We start from the raw sequence: 18,142 nt of genomic DNA, 5'->3' as shown, positions 1-18,142 counted from the left end.
GAACTTGAAGCTGCTCATTGTCTCCACTTCTGATCCCTCTATGAGGATTGGTATGTGTTCCTTCGTCTTACCTTTCCTGAAGTCCACAATCAGCTCTTTCGTTTTACTGACGTTGAGTCCCAGGTTGTTGCTGCAACACCACTCCACTTATTCACAATTTTTTTAAAAAAAAATCATCTTCCTGTTAATCCAGTAACTTTAAAGAGAGAGTGGAAAATACACAAGCATTCTATACCCAGTGCAGGTGCTAAAACTACCTATGTCGCCAATCCTTGCTGTTCCTCACCCCCAAAGCCAATGTCAAGCTGCACACCCATCCACAACCTGTACCCCAACTCTGACCTCACATTCCAAGCCAACAAGTGAGTCAGATCATCAGTAGTTCTGAATAACTGGATGCCATTTTTGGAGTTTTACTTCATATGAATGGCTTGAACCAAGGTTTCGAAGGTAGAGTTACCAGATTTTCTGGTAACAAAAACTTCACGTCTCAAGGCGCAGCATCCATCATTAAGTGCCCTCACCATCCAGGATATACCCTCCTTTCATTACTACCATCAGGGAGGTGGTAGATGGGCTGAAAGAGGCAGATGCAACATTTTAGGAACAGCTTCTTCCCCTCTGCCATCGTATTCATTAAAGGTTCAAGAACCCATTAACACCATTTTGCTTTTTCTTTTTGCACAATATTTTACATTCCTTATTGTTGTGGATTGCTGCTGAGTCGTTCGTCGACTCACGTTGACCCTATGGATAGTGTTTTCATCGAAAGATACACAAGCAGATTGAAGTAGATTGCCAGGCCTTTTTACCATGCAGATACTGCTGCTGCCCAGATGGGATTCAAACTCAGAACCATCCATCTCAAAGTCCAGTGCTCATGCACTGTACCACCGGCTTGCCCACTCCTCATTGTACCTTAACATAATTTTTTTTTGTAATTTTTTATTGATGTTCAAACAAACATTTCCATAAGATGCATTTCAGACACTGTATATACTTGTCACAAATCTCCACATAATATTTACCTGAGGTATACACTTATAGAAAAGAGAGGAAAGAAAGAACAAGCAAAAGGAGAAAACTATGTACAAGTGGGGAGTGATTTTTTTAAACATATTCATTGATTTGTGAGAATAAAATCAGGCCTATGGAGGTGTTGAAAGTATTGCACTGCTGCCACAAAAGAACAAATTTCACAACATGTCAGTGATAATAAATGTACTTTGAACGAAAGTAATCCATTCTCTTTTTGTAGTGCTCTCTATTTGCACTATATTTTTTAAACATTTCTTATTGTAATGTAGTAATTTATGTATAAATTTGTATTACAACTTAAGATCCAGAATTTCAAAGAAACGTGTTTTAATCACAAGATACAAAACCGCAAGTCAGTGCTTTATAACCACAAAAAGTAATCCAATTCTGACAAAACCATGAATAAAGTTAACTAAACATCAATATATTTTAATCAATCTGAAACTGAAAGTCAATGCTACAAAATCTGGAGATATTTTATATTAGTAGCTCTGGTACCCATGTACCATTTCATCTCCACAAAATGAACAAATTTAAATTTCAAACCTGCAATTCAGATCTCTTATACTGGATCCATTGCTTCACATCTCGTTATTTAAACTTTACAAGTGCTGATAGATGCACACTGCCCACTAATACAATACTCATGCAGCTATAGTACAGTCAAAAACACCTACAGTAATCAGAAACAGCAGAGATGTGAATTGCTGTTAAAATGTCACTTATGAAAAGTACAAGACAATTCAATCAATACTTCCTGAAACATCTTAAAGATTTTCTCAAAAAGTCTAACTCGTCAACAGGCAAAGAACCCACTGAAACAAATGCTGAAATGACCTGACATGTAATTAACATTCAGCACGATTTTGATAAGAGCCACAAACTGATTGATATGGCTTATCTATTCAAAATCATGAATTTGACAAACATACATTTTTCTAATTGGTAAAGTCATAACTGATCATGGTCTTCCCATCCACTTCATAAATAGAGGAATTCCACTGCCTAATTTTTGCAGCATCTCAAAAAATATCAAAGTAACAAATCAATTTCCAATTTATTATAAAAGTACATATATGCAACCATATTCTGTCCTGAGATTCATTTTCTTGTGGACATTCATAGTAAATACAAAGAAACACAATAGAATCAATGAAAAACTGCACACAAAGACAATGTGCAAAAGTCAACAAATTGCACAAAACTCAACTTCCAGGACACCTTCTCCAGCGAACTCGAAGCGCCAGTTTGATGTACACAATTAAATATTCTCGTTTCGGCCTGCTACAGCTGAGAATCACAATCGCATCAAAAGTCTGTACAGTTAATAAAGATGTTTTAATCCGATTGAACAATCTATTACTGCTTAAAGCCAACAGAGATAATGCTGACTGTGGCCAAGCACAATCCCTGCAAGGTAGCAGCAGAAACATGGCTATCGTTCTGGGCTATTAGTGCATTTAAAAAAAACAACACAAGGTTTTCGACACCCAAGACCGATCATCTTTCTGGCAAACGTACAGTCTCTGGTAAACAAAATTAAAGATCTCAGAGCTAGGGTGCTATCAGAGCGACATCAGAACTGCTTGCATCCTTTGTTTCACGAAATCCTGGCTAACCCCTTCCATAGTGGATGCAGTGATTCAAGTTGATGGGCTCACTGTACTCCATCAGGATATGACTGTCGAGTTACTTAAAAGCTGAGGTGGAGGTGTATGCCTCATGATCAATTCCCCTTGGTCACAAATGTGTCAGTGATGCACAAATTCCGCTCAACGGACCTGGAAAATCTCGCAATGAAGTGTGTTGTCCATTTTACCTGCTGCGGGAGATTTCAGCGATCTTTTTTGTAGTGATGTACGTTCCACCTTACGCCAATGTCAGACAGACTCTAGACAATCTGAGCGATGTGATCAACAAGCATGAAACAGCACACCCTAACATCTTCCCCATCATTTTGAGAGATTTTAACTAGGCCAGCTCAAAAAAGTCTCTAAATAATCATCAGCAAATCACTTGCAGTACCAGAGGAAACAACACACTTGATGACTGCTACCCCACCAGCAAGAGTATGTGCCATCCCATGCCCATACCTTACAAAGCCTGATCACCTGGTTGAGACTGAGGATTGAACCACCAGTAGTGAGGATCAAGGTATGGAGAAGGGAAGCACAGGAGTACCTACAAGGACTGCTTTGAATGAGTGGACTGGACTGTATTCAGGGATTCGTATTTGAGACTGGATGAGTATGCTGCAGTTGTTACCAACTTCATTAAAACCTGTGTGGATGAGTGTGTGCCCACAAGAACATACTGTACATTCCCAAACCAAAAGCCATGGATGAACCAGGAGGTTTGTCATCTGCTGAGCGGTACTTCTGAGGCATTTAAGTTGGGCGACACAGGTCTGTACAAGAAAACAGATATGACTTGTGGAGAGCTATTTCAAGAGTGAAGAAACAATTCCGAGTAAGGTTGGCAGGGTTTGCAGGACATTACTTCCCACAAAGCGAAGCCCAATAGCATGAATGGCAGCAATGCTTCACTACCAGACGAGCTCATCGCCTTCTATGCCGGCTTTGAAATGGAGAATACAACTACAGCTGTAAGGATCCATGTTGCAGCTGGTGACTCACTCGGCAGCAGGCCCTGACGGAGAATCTGGTAAGGCTATGAAAATTTGTGCCAATCAACTAGCGGGGTAATTCAAAGAAATTCCCATCTGCTTCAAAAAGGGCAACAATTATACCAGCGCTGGAGTAGTGTGAGCTACCTTAATGACTTTCTTACAGTAGCACGCACATCTACAGTGGTAAAATGCTTTGAGAGGTCGCTCATAGCTAAAATCAACTCCTACCTCAGCAAGGACATAAGCAAATTGCAGTGGGCCTATTGCCACAATAGGTCTACAGCTGATACAATCTCAATGGTTCTCCACATGGCCACAGATCACCTGGACAATACAAATATCTGTGTCAGGACACTGTTCAATGTCTACAGCTCAGCATTTAACACCATCAGTCCTACAATCCTGATCAAAAAAGTTACAGAACCTGGGCCTCTGTACCTCCCAGTGTAATTAACTTTCTAACCAGAAGACCACAATCTGTGTAGTTTGGTAATAACACCTCCTCCTCACTGACAATCAACACTGGCATACCTCAGTGATGTGTACTTAGCCCACTGCTCTACTCTCTCTATATACCCATGACTGTGTAGTTAGGCATAGCTCAAATGCCATCTATAAATTTGCTGATGATACAACCATTACTGGCAGAATCTCAGATGGAGACAAAAGGGTGCACAGCAGCGAGACACAAGTGTGACGCAGCAACAACACAAGTAATACCAAAGAGCTGATTATGGACTTCAGTAAGGGCAAGATGAGAGAACACAAACCAATCTTCAAAGGGAGCAGAAGGACAGCGAGAGAAATTTCAAGTTCCTAGGTGTCATTATCTCTGAATGTCTAACCTGGTCCCAATATATCAATGCAGCTACAAAGAAGGCACAACAGCAGCTGTATTTCATGAGTTTGAAGAGATTGGTTTGTCACCAAAGACACTTGAACATTTCTACAGATGCACCGTGCAGAGCCCTCTGACAGGCCTTCATCGCTGTCTGGTATGGAGGTTGGGGGGGGGGGCGCTATTGCACGGGATTGAAAGCTACAAAAAGTTGGAAAATTAGTCAGCTCCATCATGGGTACAAACCTCCATGGTTACCAAGATATCTTCAAAGAATGATGCCTCAGAAAGGAGGTATCAATTAAGGACTCCCAGCACCCAGGACATGCCCTCTTCTCATTGTTACAATCAGGAAGACATACAAAAGCCCAAGGCATACTCCGCAATTCAGGAACAGCTTCCTCGCCTCTGCCATCTAATTTCTAAATGGACTTTGAACCCATGAACACTATCTCACTTTTTTTTATAATGACTTCTGTTTCTGCACTACTATTTTTAATACACATACATACATACGCACACAAAGGTTATAATTCATTTTTTTCCTCTATATTTATCATGTATTGCATTGTGCTGCAAGTTGTCTCCCTAGTGCCAGGAATACCTCAGATCGGCTCCACAGCATTCCCAAAGGTAAGGCTGAACAGCCAGAAGTTGTGGTACATATAGATACCAATTACATAGGTAGGAAAACAGAGGGGATCCTGAAGACAGAATATAGTGAATTAGGCAAAAGGCTGAAAAGCAGGACCTCCAGGCGAGTAATCTCTGGATTGTGGCTTCTGTCACACATCAGTGGAGGGGAAAGAATAGGATGATTTGGCAGATGAACGCAAGGTTGAAAAATTGGTGCGGGGGCAGGGCTTCAGATTTCTGGATCATACGGACCTCTTCTGGGGAACGTATGAGTTCTATAAAAGGGACATATTACACCTGAACCAGAGGGGGATCAATATCCTTGCGGGCAGATTTGCTAGAGCTGCTGGCGATGGCTTAATCTAATTTGGCAGAAGGGTGGGCACCAAAGTGACTTGGTGGAGGATGGGGCTGTTGGTATGCAAGTAGATGCAGTGTCTCGTGAGACAATGAGGACGGACAGGCAGACAATAGGCCAAAATTGCAGTTAATGGGATGAGGTGAAGTGCAACATGGAGGCAAAAATCAAAAAAGGGTGATGAATACAGGACTGAAGGTATAATGTAAGTGCACAGTATATAGAATAAGGTAGATGATCATAGAGATGGGTAGCAATGATGTTGTGGTCATCCCCAAGTCACGGCTGAAAAAAATATAGTTGGGAATTTAACACACAGATACACATTCTATCAAAAGGACAAGCAAGTAGGCAGAGGGGATGGGGTGGCTCTGTTGGTAAAAAAAAATGAAATCAAATCCTTAGAAAGAGGTGATACAGAATTGGAAGACGCAGAATCCTTACAGGTAAACTGCAAGGGTAAAAAGATCCTGATGGGAGTTATATACAGGCCTCTGAATAGTAGCCAGGTTGTAGATTACAAATTCAAATGGAGATAGAAGAGGCATGTAAAAAGGGCAATGTTATGATAGTCATGGGGGATTTCAATATGCAAACAGATTGGGAAAAGCAGGCTGGTTCTGTACCCTGAGAGGAAGAATTTGTAGATTGTCTACAAGATGGCTTTTTAAGAGCAGCTTGTTGCTGAGCCCACTAGGGGAAAGGTAATGCTGGATTGGGTGTTCTGCAATGAACCAGATTTGATTCGGAAGCTTAAGGTAAAGGAGGCGGTGATCAGAATATGATAGAATTCACCCTGCAGTTTGAGAAAGGGAAGCTAAACTCAGATTTATCAGTATTACAGTGGAGAAAAGGGATGATAGAGGAGCTGGTCGAAGCTGATTGAAAGGGGACACTAGCAGCAATGACAGAACAACAATAGCTGAATGGCTAAACAATTTGCTGTGGACCTGTTGCTCCAGTAGGCAAATTGGAGTGGATCCAAGTTGCTTCTCAGGCAGTTGTATGTTTCATCATAACCCCTCAAAACACAATCACTGTGGATGCCAATGCGACTTACCACATTGAGGTTAAAGATCTCAGTGAACACTTCAGCCAGTTGATCTGCACAGGTCTTTAGTGCTTCGCCAGGCACCCCATCTGGGCCAGATGCTTTTTGCAAGTTCACCCTCCTAAAGGCTGCATGTACCCTAGCCTCAGACACTGAAATCACAGGAACACTGGGGGTGTCAGGGTGGCAGGAATTCATAAAGATTCCTCCATGTTTTGACTATCAGACTGCATTTGGAAAACTGTGAGCAGTTCGGAGCCTCTTAGCTAAGAAGATGTGCTTGTATTGGAGAGTCCACAGGAGGTTCCTGAGAACGATCCCAAAAAAGGCAAAGGTTAATATCTCAGGGACATTCGATGGCCCTGGGCCTGTATTCCCTAGGGATGTTCGATGGTTCTAGGCCTGTGTTCCCTGGATTTAAGAACTGGGGGTTGGGGGGGGCGGAATCTCAATGAAACATGATCAAATATTGGAAGGCCTAGATAGAGTGAATTTTGGGGGAGTCTAGGGCAAGCGGAACAGCTTCAGAATAGAGTGACATCCATTGAGAACAGAGATTAGGAAAAAATCTCCAGTCAATGGGTGGTGAATCTTTAGAATTCAATGTCACAGTTGGCTGTGCAGGCCAAGTCATTGGTCAGAGATTGACAGGTTCTTGATTAACCAGGGCATCAAAGGTAATGGGGAGAAGGCAGAAGAACGGAGTAGAGGGGGATGTTAATGAGCCATGATGGAATGGCAGAGTAGACTCAATGGAACGAATGACCTAATCCTGCTATGTCTTACAGTGTTTTATACACACACACCTGTTTCTTAATACAATTTGTAGTACATTGTATGTAATACACTGTACTGCTGCCTCAAAACAAATTTCATGATATGTCAGTGATAAAGCCCAATTCCGAAGGAATGGCTGCTAAAATTCTGATGGTACAGGCAAAGGGAAACAACAAAACCATACAGAATTCTCTTCCACCTCGTGCAGAAGTAAGTTTTGCACATTGCATTAAAACAGTAAATTACAGAATATCTACATGGAGGGATTTTTGTTTAAAAAGTGGAGTCAAAACGAGTACGGTAGTAAATATGGAAGCATATTACATAAATGAATTGTCATTTGGTCATGGGAAATGGCAGAAAGAGTTTACCTCATGGATTTGGTACCAAGCACCTCAAACAATAATAAAGAGCACTGGAAAATACACATGTACACTTATTTGCAGCTAATGAAGTGCAGCAGAAAAGAGAATGCAATCTGATCTGCTACAGTACAACCTGCAATCTACTTGGAGCCCCACTGGCAGGAATCCAACAGCAGATTTTGCAAACCACATGCTTAGCTCAGGATCACTGCATGAGAAACCTGGGAGAATCAGGTTCATTAATGAGGATTACAGACAGTCTGATGATGCTGGAAATCTGAAACAGGAGAGACTGAAAAGACTCAGCATATCAGATCAATGTTAGCTCAGCTCTACATCTCCTCCCACAGATACAGCCTAATCCGAGAAATTTCCAGTATTCTCTCACTTCAATTACAAAATATCTACATTAAGGGATGGATGACTCAGAAGTTACATTAAATCTCTGTAAATATAAATATAAATGCAAAGTGATTATTCATGTCAACCCCAAGGCAAATACAGTGGTCAGTTATATCATACATTGTTTTCAAACAAATTAAGAGTCAGACTTTCAGCAGAAATTATGCAAAATTTCAATTGGTGGACTTGGAAAAAAAAAATTCAATTCCCATTGTAGATAAGTTGTTGTGCAATGGCAAAACTTAGCTCTGAATCTCACCAGGAGAGAGCAAGTGTAAGAAAATTGAGGTTTTGGTCTCACAATTGGTAGGAACACAGTACTGACACCCCTAGCAAGTAGCACAATCAAGCACTGCGTTTTAGCCAAACAAATTCTGCGAATACCTCTCAGGTATTTTCTTTTAAAAATGTGTGAAATATTTAAAAGTCTGACTGCAGCCCTTGAAACCACTGAAACTTTAAGGGCTCCTTTGTGTGCACTAAGAGTATTGCAAGTAATATTCAGCCTTTTCGTTTCGGGTAGATTCAACCGATCTAATTGAATGAGCACTTCAAATCTGTCACAAAACTCTTGGCACCAGGCAATCATGGTCTCTTCCCCATATGCCCTCGAGACCTGCAGTACATATTGCAAGCAACTCAATGCATTCGATAACGCTAACTCATCAAGGTCTTCCAAATTTAACAGAAAGATAAGCAAACTGATGTCAATGTTCTCTACAGGACAACATCCCCAGCACTGAAGCCTTCATTACACTCAGCCAGTTTCACAGAGCAAACCCTTATTTTTCCCAGATGTGACACTAATTCCTGAAATAAACACTGTTCAAAATCGTTACAGAAAGGATTACCAGGTCAAAGATTCAAGGACATGCTCAAAACCTCCTTGAAAAATGTGCAGCAAGTTATAGGAGCACAATTAGGCTATTCAGCCCATTTAGTTGCTTCGCCATTCCATCATAGCTGATTTATTTCTCCTCTCAACCCCATTCTCCTGCCTTCTCCCCATAACCTTTGACACCTTTTACTAATCAAGAACCTATCAACTTCAACTCTCAATACACCCAATGATTTGGCCTCCACAGCCATTGGTGGCAATGAATTCCACAGATTCACCACCCTTTGGCTAAAGAAATATCTCCTCATCTTTGTTCTAACTCCACCCTCCCCCCACCACCAATACCCCCAATGGTTACTATGAATGAATTCCTGACCTTATTATCATATCTCAAAAGGGGAGAAAAAATTTTCGTTTGCACTGAAAACCTTGTCCACGCACCAAGAGCACACAGAAGCCTTGCACAAACAGCAGGAGCACACCACCTTACAGATGACCCACTGGCTCAATCATATACTTTTTATTCCATCTAGAGTCTACAGTTCCTGCATCGGCAGCCTCAGAATCAGCCAACATCGACATCTGCACTGAAAATCTCATTATTCCCCTTTGCACGAGTTTTTGCAACTTGTAGTGATTTTTTTGTTGCCACAAAACAAAAATGAGATCCACAAGTTCATTGTCAATTTAGAAATCTAATAGCTGAAGGGAAGGAGCTGTTTCTAAGACACTGAGTGTGGGTCTTCAGGCTTCTAATTCAGCCAACTCAGATCCTTTAAGTCAACTGTGATGCTGAGGGTTGACAAAGGCTGATTAAATGACAGAGGCCTTCAATGCATAATCTCACCTAAAAGTATTATTTTCTTAGAACAGTTTGACAACTCTAAAGACTAAAGGGTGATATGGTAGCTTAACAGTTGCAAACGCTATTACACGGCAGACGACCCGATTCAGGTTCTACCGCTGTCTGTAAGGAGCTTGTATGTTCTCCCTGTGATCATGAGGGTTTCCTCGCACATTCCAAAGATGTACAAGTTAGTAGGTTAATTGGTGTCATGGTGTGATTGGTCAGTGTGGGCTGGAAGGGCCTGCTACTGTGCTACATTTCTAAATAAAATAAAATACAGCCAGACACACAGTGGCTTCTTGAGCAATTTCAGGCATCATGAAGCAAATGAAGTTGAAGATTGAAAACAGTCACTTGAAATTTCTGTGGGGGGAGGAAATCTGTTACCTACACAACTTCCCCAGAAATTTCACCAATTCCGTACAGAAGTTACAACAATGTCTGAGGAGAAGCATTACAGAAATTCTCTGATGCTTTAGGTCATCTCTTAATCTTATAAACATGTCAAAGACGATTTGATCCACATGAGACAAAAATTAAATTCGAACTTCTGAAATAGGAGTGCTCAAAGTGCACTGAGTGACAACAATCCCTTTTCCAAGAATTTAGTCCAAAAATAAGAAAAGATTCTCAGCAACTTCCCTTTTTTTCAATTCTGCTGGTGACACACAATCGGATATTATTTTTAATGAATTTAATCATTGCATACAAACAACTTCTAATCATTAATGGAAGAAGAGTTTCTCAGGAAAGAAACACTGCAGAGTACAAAACTAGTTGTTACACCTTTACAACAGCAAACTTTCACAGCTCAGTGCAACTGCCTCACATCTCAAACTAAACTGGTTCAATGCTGACCTCTGGTGATGTCTGCATGCAGTTTGCATGACCTCCCTGTGACCACAAGGTACTCCTCTGCATATTCCAGCTTCTGTGCCCCAAAAGACAAGCATGTTGGTGGGTAAATGGTGTAGATGAGTAACAGAAATCTGGGATGGGGGGGGAGAGAAGAAATGTAGGGGTTGGATAGGTGAATTTGAAGTGAATGTGGGAAAACAGAATGGGTTTTGTTTACCAGTGCCTTTTCAATACTGTACTGTATGACCTTTGACACAGGCAAGAACAAGTGTCAACAACAGACAAACATTTGAAATAATTACAAATAACAAAGTCAGGAAAAGAATGAAAATAAAATTAAACTGAACTATAAGGTGACTTGGATTAACAGAGCCAACTGTATCTGTTATTAAGCTTCCACCACAACATCTAATAAGATACAGACAATCCAACAGTAGTTATGAAGGTTGCTATTTTGCTTGTTGGAAAGCAAAAATGAATGCATGAAGCTTTTTTCCAGTGAACATTGACAGAACAATTTAATTCTTCAGGAAAGTGACAGTGGCTCAGCACATTTTGTATGATGTGCAAACACCTAGTGCTTCAAGGAATTGATTTATTGGGAAGAGAATGAAAATCTTCAGTGGCTTAACCAAAAATCAGGAAATAATTACTTTTGGTTGATTGGGTCTCATTCAATACACTAATATCAGTGTGGTCAGGTCTACCCATAAAATAGCCCAACTCAATCTATCTTTATTCGACAGGTAAGACACTGTGAATAAACATTCCAATTTCAAAACCTAACCACTACCCTGATTATGGGTTACACAGAAAACTTAAATGTTTTAATTGCCATTACTCTATTTCAATGTATAAAAATAGCATCTTAGATAATACAACTCATTCCCTCTCTTCAGATCGAAGGAGTATACCAAAACAACTCAACAATGGAACATCCTATGTTTATTGAAAGCTGAGTAGGTTCACTGAAAATGCCTGTAATCTGAACAGAATTCTCAGTCAAATTCATAAATACTGTTGCACATTAATTAGTTACTTCAGTTTTGAAGCTTCCAATGCACAAGTTCTAGCACCTTAAAAACAAGCAACATAATCACCTATCTGACAGCATAACACCACTAGATACAGGAGCATTGGACTATTTGGCCCGTCAAGTCTGCTCCACCATTTCATCATGGCTGATCCAATTTTCCTCTCAGCTCCAATCTCCTGTCTTCTCCCCATATCCCTTATTGCCCTGACTAATCAAGAATTTATCAACCTCTGCCTTAAATATACCCAACAACAGTCTCCACAGCCACCTGTGAGAACAAATTTCACAGATTCACCACTTAGGCTAAAGAACTCCTCCTCATCACTGTTCTAAAAGGATTTTAGAAATATAGAACAATAAATTAATTACCACTGGCTCTAAATCCTGCAACTCACCACAAAACAATGTGGTAGATCTTTCATCACACAGGCTGTGGCAACTCATCACTAGTTCTCAAGAATAATTACTGCTGGTTTTGCTAGTGACGTTCTACCCAGCATACACGAGCTTATTCGGGTTTGCTTATTATCAATAAACAAATCTAAAGAGCTACTATTAAAGCAAGAGGCTCTGTCGCCATTTGCTTGCATCCCAAATCCACTTGCAACTCAGGGTGAAGTTAGCGTGCCCATCACAACCCAGAAACGATCCAAAATGGAAGTAAACGTGACCTTCACACCCGGGTATATATAAAAGTGAGAATATACAGCACTCTCACAGTCCAGAGTAATGTGTCCCCTTCTCATCACAGAAGGGGTCAAGGGTAAAATTAAATGCCCCCCTCACACTCCAGGGAGGATCCAGAAGGAAAATAAACAAGACCCTCTCACTCCAGATAGAATCTAGAATAAAAACGTAGACCCTCACACTCCAAGAAAGAATCTAGAAAAAAATGTGCCCCCCTTACACCCAGAGGGTACCTACAGTAAAAGTAAAGAGGCCGCTCACGTAAGTTATATCGAAGGTAAATGTATCTCTCGCATCAACTTTCACGAACTTTTAGCTTTCGCCTCCATGGTCACTGGGCCTGCGCAGCACGACCGTTGCAGGCCGGGAGATGTAGTTCATTCCGCTCCTCCGGCCATTTCGGCCTGTTCACATTCCCCGCCCAACCCTCACCCCTCCCCACCGCCCGCCCAACCCTCACCCTCCGCCGCGCGGCAGGATTCTCCGCAGCCGTAGGCCACTGTAGCTTCCCATCACCGCTGCAACGATTGTCCCCTGCAACCACGGCTTGCATTCCCCGCCCCCTCCCAGCCGTTTTCCTACCTCCAAAAGTCTTCCCACTGCAATGGCCGCCTAGGTCCCGCAACCAGATCGCGAGCCGCGCTCGGCGGGGGAGGGGGCAAGCGTGAAACGAGACTTCCGTCATCTCGCGAGACTACCCCAAATCATCCCCGCCCGCCCCCTCCCCTCCCCTCCCCTCCCCTCCCCTCCCCCCCCCTCCCCTCCCCTCCCCCCCCCTCCCCCAAGCGCTTCTTCAACCGTCTCCGCTGAGGGTGATGTTCAGCCTATCACGCACGATTCTGTCCGGCGGAGGGGTACCCTCTTCATTCCCCTACACCAGACAGCAGCTCCGTCCCGTAAAATGACACCCAACGTATTCCTTGTCGCGCTAAATTACTTTTTAAGGACGTTATTCGGCCAGGCCCAATGATCTTTCAGGCAATGAAGGAGCGGCTACAATAGGACGGAAAGACCCACGTGACTCAAACACACCCACGTGGGTCGAAGGTGGCGGCTGCTACCTTGGCGGGAAGGCATGGCTTTGGGTGGAGATTTGAGCCTGAAAGGAAAGGATGCAGTGTTTTTGAAAATACTCAACTATCAGACAGCTAGAATACAAACGGCGGTTTGCAACAGGCAGGAGCAACACACAAAGCTGCTGGTCAGGCAGCATCTGTGAGGGGAGAAACGCTTCAGGTCCAATTCATCAGAAGGTGTTGGTATTGATTTATTCTTGACAGTACTGAGATTCAGTGGGAAGATCTTGTTTGCGTGCCATCCAGACAGATTAAGCCATAATCTATCTGTTAAACAAAAATGAACAGAAAACTGCAGAGTTTACAGTGATAGAGAAAATGTAGTGCAGATAGACAATAATCAGCAAAGGCCATGGTGAGTAGGTTGGGAGGTGAAGGGTTCATATTTATTCAACAGGTATGTTCAAAAGGCTGTTAACAGGAGAATAGAATGTGTCCTGGAGATGGGTGTAAATTGGTTTGTTTATTTATTTATTTATCCTGGCATCTTACCCCTTTATAGATGCTGCCTGACCTGCCAAGTTCCTCCAGCATTTTGTGTGTGTTTTATTGGTTTATTGTATATACAGGCAATGGGTAATAGAAAAATTAGAGGGCTATGTGATAGTGAAGGATTAGATTGATTGTAGAGTATTTTAAAGGGTCAGCATAACATTTGTGGGCTGAAGAGCCTGTACTGTAATGTCATGTTCTATGTAGTGTATCAAAGTACAGTGAAGACTTGTATGCTGTTCATGCATATCAATTCATTACACCCTGCTTTAACGTGGTACAAGGGGAAACAATAACAATGCAACATAGTGTTACAGTTACAAAGTGCAATACACGCAGACAATAAATACCTGGCCACAACAAGAGATATTATGAATTGAGGAGTCCATCTTCTCGTTCTGAGGAGCCACTCAATAGACATAGCAGCTGTCATTGAGCCTGGTGGTACGTGCTTTCAGGTTTTTCGCAACTTCTGCCTGATAGGCAGGGAGAGAATAGAGAATGACCAAAGTGGACAAGTCATTGACTGTACTGGCTGCTTTCCTGAGGCAATGGAAAATATATGCTGCGAAAATGCAAGGGAGGCTGGTTTGCATTATGGAGTCGTCTGTATTCACAACTCTTCAATTTTTTGTGGTCTCTGGCTGAGCAGTTGTCATATCACGTGGTGTTGTATTTGTGCAGGATGTATAGTACATTGGTGAGAATAATCCAGGACATGACAGAATTTCCTCGTTTCTGAGGAAGTTTGAGGTGCTGGTGTGCTTCCTTGGCCATAGCATCTGCCTGCTGGACCTGAAAGTAAGAACTTTTTTTTAATTGCAGAGAAGACAAAAGGAATGACTCAGTGTGAGGTCAAGGTTGTTCATCTTAATCAAGCAGGCTGTGAAATGTAAAATAAAATCCAAGGTTCAAAGCAAATTTATTATCACAGTACAAATATGTCACCATTTACAACCCTGAGATTCATTTTCTTGTGGACATTCACAGTAAGTACAGAGAAACACAATAGAATCAATGAGAGACCACACACAAGATGGATGACAACCAATGTACAAAGGAGAAAGCTCAATATACAAAAAAAATAAATAAAACAATAAATATCGAGAATATGAGATGAAGAGTCATTGAAAGTGAGTCCATTGGTTGTGGGAACAGTTCAGTGATGGGATGAGTAAAGTTATCCGCTTTGGTTCATGAGCATTATGATTGAGGCATAATAACTTCCTGAACCTGGTGCTGTGAGTCCTGTGGCTCCTGTACCTCCTTCCCGATGGTAGCAGTGAGAAGAGAGCATAGCCTGGATGGTGGGGGCCCTGTGATGATGGATGCAGCTTTACTTATGATGGACTGGGTTGTATCCACTACTTTTTGCAGACTTTTCTATTCAAGGGCATTAGTGTTTCCATACCAGGTCATGATATAACCAGTCAGTAAGTTATTCACCACACAAATATAGGTTCATCAGTTTTTGATGTCATGTGGAATCTTCGCAAGCTTCTAAGAAAGTAGAGGCTCTGCTGTGCTTTCTTCATAATGCACCCGTGTGCTGGACCCAGGACAGACCCTCTGAAATGATAACACTGAAGAGTTTCTTCCATTCCCGTCAATCACCACCATCTCAACACCTTGCATTGCCTGTGGTTGTAAGAGACTTTTCGGTAATGCAGTACCTCTTCCCTTCTCACTTTCAACGGACACAAACAGCATTTCCAGGTGAAGCAACAAATCGTGTACTTCCTGCAATCTCATGTACTGAATTAACTATTCACAATTCCACTTTGGAGAAACCAAACATGCATCGGGTGACTGCTTTGAAGACCACCTGCATTTAGTTGTTGGGGCTGATCCTCAGTGTCCTCTTGTCTGACACTTTAATCTTTCATCGCTCTCCCACTTTACCTGTGGTGGACTGAGCTGTACCCACTACATTTTGCAGGCTTTCCATTCCAGGGCATTGGTGTTTCCAGACCAGGCCATGATGCAACCAGTCAGTACACGATCCACCACACTTCTCTATCCTGGGAAACATCACGTCTCTGAAATACAGGTTAGAGGTGAAACCTGAAATGAGAGGAATTGTGGGAACATTGTCGATGAGGCATTGTCAAAAGAGAGATGGAATCTAAGGAAATATGGCCAAAGGATACTCCAATTCCATTGCAGTGGACTGTACCTCAATGCACTTTAATAATTTGAACTGTATGTACACTATTAATGATGTACACGATGTAATGATGCAGCTCTATAAAACTCTGGTTAGGCCACACTTGGAGTACTGTGTCCAGTTGTGGTCACCTCACTATAGGAAGGACGTGGAAGCATTGGAAAGGGTACAGAGGAGATTTACCAGGATGCTGCCTGGTTTAGAAAGCATGCATTATGATCAGAGATTAAGGGAGCGAGGGCTTTACTCTTTGGAGAGAAGGAGGATGAGAGGAGACATGATAGAGGTGTACAAGATAATAAGAGGAATAGATAGACTGGATAGCCAGCGCCTCTTCCCCAGGGCATCACTGCTCAACACAAGAGAACATGGCTTTAAGGTAAGGGGTGGGAAGGGGGGATATTAGAGGAAGGTTTTTCACTCAGAGAGTGGTTTGTGCGTGGAATGCACTGCTTGAGTCAGTGGTGGAGGCAGATACACTAGTGAAGTTTAAGAGACTACTAGACAGGTATATGGAGGAATTTAAGGTGGGGGCTTATATGGGAGGCAGGGTTTGAGGGTCGACACAACACTGTGGGCCGAAGGGCCTGTACTGTGCTGTACTATTCTATGTTCTATGTTCTATTACATGACAGTAATAAAACCATTCCAATTTGAAAGGCTGTAGAGCAGAAGTTTCCAACCTGAGATCCACGGACCTCTCAGTTAACGGTAGCAGTCCATGGCGTAAGAAAGATTGGGAAGCCCTGCTATAGAGAGTAGTGGGTATAGCTTGGTCCTTCATGGGCACAGCATTCTGTCGTGGCTGACAGCAGTTAGAGGTTGCTACCTCAAGAAGGTGGTATCTATAAAGGATCCCAACCATCGTGATCATGCCCTCTTTAGTGCTACTGGCAGGCAGGAGATAGAGCACAACACCACCGGATTTAGGAACAGCTGCTTTCCTGCAACCATCAGGTTTTTAAACCAACCCAAGCATCCCTAACCCTACCTCAGCAATGAACACCACAAACCACCTCTTCCACTACTATCTACTCTAACTGTGTCTTTTTTTTTCCACTATGGTCTTATATTGCACAGCCCCTTTTTGCACTGTCTTGTATAACTTGGCTTCTCTGTTGTCTGAATCTATGTGCCTGTAATACTGCCACAATTGTACCTGTACTTCACCACACTTGTGACACTAAACACAACTAGATTTAATCTTGCACTGGCCAGTTCTAATAGACTGAAGGCAAGTTCCTGAAACTGATGCCCCACAATGCTATGAACTCAGCCCCTATTCTACTCCCAATACATTCCTGACTGTGTGGCAATCTACAAATTTGGAGATGATGTTCAATACCTGCAAATTTTTGTGCAAGAACTTAGATTTGTATCTCACATGAGAGTACCCTGAGAGTGTGGCATATCCCTATGAGACATTTGAATGCCCTAACAGCTTGACATATCTCTATAAGGGGCAATTTGGATTCCCTAAGAGTGTGGTATATCCCCATGAGGCACTATTGGAAGTGGATAATAGTTTTACAGTACACAGAAATAACTAGATGTATCTTTACCATAAGAACTATGAATATGATTTAAACATCAATGGAGCAACTTAATGTATGATATACAACACACACAAAAAGCTGGAGGAACTCAGCAGGCCAGGCAGCATCTACAGAAAAAAAGTGCAGTTGATGTTTTGGGATGTGACCCTTTGGCAGGACTGGAGAAAAGAGGATGAGTAGATTTAAACGGTGGGGGGAGGGAAGAGAGAAACACAAGATGATAGGTGAGATTGGGAGGGGGAGGGATGAAGTGAAGAGCTGGGACGTTGGTAAAAGATACAGGGCTGGAGAAGGGGAGTCTGATAGGAGAGGACAGAAGACTATGGAAGAAAGAAAAGGGGAAAGGAGCGCCAGAGGGAGGCGATGGACAGGAAAGGAGTTAATGGGGGAGGGGGGGCATTACCACCAGCTCGAGAAATTGATGTTCATGCCATCAGGTTGGAGGCTACACAACCTGAGTGTGGCCTCATTGCGACAGTAGAGGAGGCCAT

At 42.3% G+C, this 18,142-nt stretch overlaps 1 protein-coding gene across 13 annotated transcripts in view; it reads right to left on the bottom strand.

Moving 5' to 3' along the window:
• The window catches only part of reps1 (RALBP1 associated Eps domain containing 1), a 103,098-nt gene extending 89,812 nt beyond the window's left edge, over window positions 1–13,286 (bottom strand). For 7 of the 13 annotated variants that reach the window (XM_063056452.1, XM_063056455.1, XM_063056444.1 and 4 more), the window contains exon 1: window positions 13,196–13,286. The gene's annotated coding sequence lies outside the window, so the exon portion shown is untranslated. Of the gene's footprint in view, window positions 1–12,820; window positions 12,902–12,942; window positions 13,026–13,195 lie in introns of those variants that run through there. The other 6 variants (XM_063056459.1, XM_063056448.1, XM_063056451.1 and 3 more) reach the window with 6 other exon arrangements.
• Between the last annotated feature and the right edge of the window lie 4,856 nt (window positions 13,287–18,142).

Source organism: Mobula hypostoma, chromosome 8 (genome assembly GCF_963921235.1).
Source record: "Mobula hypostoma chromosome 8, sMobHyp1.1, whole genome shotgun sequence".
Classification (NCBI taxonomy): Eukaryota; Metazoa; Chordata; class Chondrichthyes; order Myliobatiformes; family Myliobatidae; genus Mobula; species Mobula hypostoma.
This window is presented reverse-complemented; position numbering and strand designations above follow the sequence as displayed.